Genomic DNA, 4,164 nt, shown 5'->3' on the forward strand with positions numbered 1-4,164 from the left:
AGATTCCACTCAGCTGTGTCATCATAGTGAGTGAATTATGTAGGCACGATACGTAAAGAAAACAACACAGCAAAAATATAGAAATAAATGAAGAATGAAATGACAATAACACGTTATGCTTCAAATCTGCTACATTTTTTCAGCAAGTTCTGCTTGATTGATGCAATAATATTTGCATCACGGCATGACATATTTATATTGTTTTTTTTTCTGTTTCTCTGTCGACACTAGTTGAAATAACAGATTATGTTTAAATGCTGGCTACATTGTACTGGCATAATGTGTTATTGCAGACTTTGCAAAATATGATCACTCAGTCTTGGTTATCTGGGATTACTGGTTACGCTCTCAATAATGTTTGATTAAATATTTAAGTTTTACCAATATTTACTGTTGTAAACATAACCATTTTTCTTCACCATTTCTTAGGAGTTAGAGGGATATCTCGCCGATACAGAGATTACCCTGAAACATTTATTTTATGAATTATTATTTAATCAAAGAGGTTCACTTATTTCAAGTATAAGATTAATTTTACTTGCTTTTATTAGGTGAGAATAGTTAGCATCCAAACAAAACATTATTTTTATATTCCACCAAAATTTATTTATTAACTGAATGCCATCCTATTCTCCTATGTTTCATAGTTACAATAAAATTCTTTCACCAAGTTAATTTAATATGGCAGAAAACGTGCTATTGTGTTAAATACCATATATAAAATCTAAATTTTTATTAAAAAGTAATACATGAATCATAGGCCTTCAAAATTCTACGACTCTTATCTACGATATAATAATCTTTTTTCACGACTTTACATTAATAGTTTTAGATGTTAGTACAAAAGTAATTTTTTAATTTATATTATCATTTTGATACAATAATCTTACTAATCATTTTTTCCTATTTACTATTGTCCGTACGATTACAGTAACTTTTATTGTTATTCCATCCATTAAAATTCTGTATTATACAGATGAAATATTAATAAACAACATAAACAGTACCGCCCTAAGTCAGCAATGATACTGACCATACGAATATTCTGATATTATAAACCTAGAATTTGATTCGTTTATATCAAACGAAAACAATTTTTCTTCCAGCTTATTAGATGTTGACAACCGTTGCGTTATTCCTTTGAAATACTCTATTCAAAGAGTAACCACATCTACAGATGTAATTTACTCATAAACTGTTCCATCCCTAGGAATCAAAATAGATACCTTAGGCCGATTTACCTTAGGCCGATTAAATCACAAAATAATCTGATTAAATGGAGCTGGATTATTTTGTAGACAATGGTTAGAAATCTGCAGCATTAACCATAGATTTATACCTATTGTTGTCGAATCAACAAAAATTAAAAATTTTAAAAAATAAGTTTTACCAATTTCATAATTGGGTTAGCCCATATAGTAAAGTTAATGATTGAAAATGTAAATTTTTATTTTTTAAATAAACCTATAGTAAAATAAAGATTACTTTTAATGTAAGAATTAGTTCATAAAAATATTAACTTGTCAATTTTAAAATATTCAATTTAATATTCTTATATACCACAAATAGGACGTTCACTTTAAATACCATTAGTATGCTTAAACATAGTTTTATTATTAATTTTTACTTATTAATTTCATCAATTCATTTCTCTATTATAAGTAGCCCACCAACCGAAAAAAAAGTTTTTTTTAAATCCACTTATAAATGATCTGATTTTTACTAAATTAGCATATTTATATTTACTCTCAATGCCCATAAAGTTTAATCAAAGTTATATTTATAATAACAAATCTAGTTAGAGTATTTGACCTTTTAACATCTAACTCATTTTCATTAAACTGAGTAAGAATAATAATTTCTATTGCACTACTGCGTATACTATTTTGATTAATTTCATCACAAATATATATAGTACTTAACTGAATCTTTTTTTTATTATTAAGAAATTCAAAGTTCTTATCCAATACTTTTTCTCTAACATCATACTTTTATATGCTACATGTTTATTTACCTTATTCAATAATTTTATATTTTTATTTCCTTACATTTTTACAGCCTTAAAACACTTATCCTTAAGGTTATCGTTATATGTAAGGTACTTCTTCTGACCTTATTTTCATTTATTTTTATTTCCAGCCATAAACAGTGGCCAATTATGACTTCCATTGGAAATGAAAGTAAGTAATTTTTACGACATTTTCTTTTTAAACACAATTGTTTTAGTGTTCTCAGGAATTTCAATTTCTTTGACAAACTAATCAATTATAAATAGAAATTTTACAGAAAGAAAAATGAGCCTAGTAATTACAATTTTATTAGGAATGTATTTTACCTGTCTTCAAGCTACAGAATACTTTAAATTTTTTTTCAGTATTTTTGACTCAATTTAGGTATCCACATTTTTTTTGTAGCCACGAGTTTCTANGGTCTACATGTCATTAATGGAATTTTATTTCTATTGGTATGCTACAATCGACTTGATATAAACCACTTTTCTTTTCTACATCACTTTAGATTTAAAGCAAGATCTTGATACTAACATTTCGTAAATGTTGTATGATTAGAATCTGATTAGAATTGATGATGTATGATTGAATAAATTTTTATTTTATTGCAGAATTGTTTGACTTTAATAGAAAAACCGCGACATAACATGTCGTAAAAATTGCATAAAAATTTATTTAATCATACATCATCAATTATTCGTCCCGAGTTTTCGAAATATGTTACAATATGCATGGTTTGCTTCCAAATTAATAAACGAGAGAGAGATATTTATGAATGTCAACAAAGTATGTTTTTCAATAGATATTTTAAAGTAACCATGTCAATGTAAAACTGCAGCGTTTATACGATGTGCACAATGTCGTGAAAATTATTGCTTTACTTGTTTTTATGACAAATATCATCCTGCATTATGTATTGTCCCATCTAGATCTAATAAATAAGATATGTTGCATATATTTTTACATGTTGCGTACAATGATTTATTCGCTTTTTAAAACACAATTAGTAATAATTTATTTATTTTTACTGTATTTTTTAAATCACGGATTTTGTGTGCAAAAAACTACACTTTTATAACATGTAATAAATAAATAAAAAACGTATTATTTACATTTAAATTATATTATAAAATAAAAAAACGAAAAAAAACTTACATATATATCGAGACTCGAACCAGCAGCGTTGACACTACTAACCTAGTACGCTTCCGCTACGCTACGCGCTCTTCGATTAAATGACCCATTTCATATTCTCATAAGGTACCTCAAAATTTTCACATTCGATTTTCTCGCGAATGCTTGAGTAGTGCATCTTAGTACTTTACCCTGCAATACTGCACATAGTCATCTATTGATCCTATAACTTTCGTCCGAATCGATTAATACAACGTCGTAGTCTCTTCTTGTTGAACTTATGTCTGCTGTTTACAAATGTTCACAAGAAACTACCTGCTCTAACTTCAATATTATTTACATTTGATAACTGACGCTTTAAAATCAAGAAGGTCACCTATATGGTTAGATTATTTCACACTCACAACCCAAATAAAACATAAATATTCATGTAACATGTTTATACTCTAAATTACAATTTGTTGTCTGATCAAGCAACACTCTCTTTTACAATACACTTAACTATGTCTCAATCAACCATACGTGCTTATCTTACGCTTTCATTTCCTAATTTCCACGTATGTGACCTTATACTAATTACACCTTTCTTCACAAACTTCTAAACACGACTATTACCTCACTATACTTGATTTCCCAACATTGCTCCCCCGTTGAGAAAAGAAAACTTGTACGCAAGTTTTCTTCACTAACACACTAACCGTACTACTATTAAAACTAAGGTTGTCCTAGCACCGTGCGTACTCGATCGACATTTGTAGCACTAGGAAGCGTTTTAACACTAGCTTTCTTTTTCACACACTTAACCGCAATAACTAATGCAACAATGATTATTATTACAACTAGCGTACCACTAACGGAAACAGTACAAATTACGTGAGGATGAACGCCTCCTCCCGACCGCGCGTTATCTATGTTTTCCATCACCTTACTAATTCGTGTACTTAATCTTGTTAACTCTTCTCCATTTACTACGTTTTTTAATTTTACGGGTGTGAAACTAGTTTTGTGTGTGAGTGCGATT

This window comes from Pseudomyrmex gracilis, unplaced genomic scaffold (genome assembly GCF_002006095.1).
Source record: "Pseudomyrmex gracilis isolate BER0280 unplaced genomic scaffold, ASM200609v1 scaffold_1189, whole genome shotgun sequence".
NCBI classification, from domain to species: Eukaryota; Metazoa; Arthropoda; class Insecta; order Hymenoptera; family Formicidae; genus Pseudomyrmex; species Pseudomyrmex gracilis.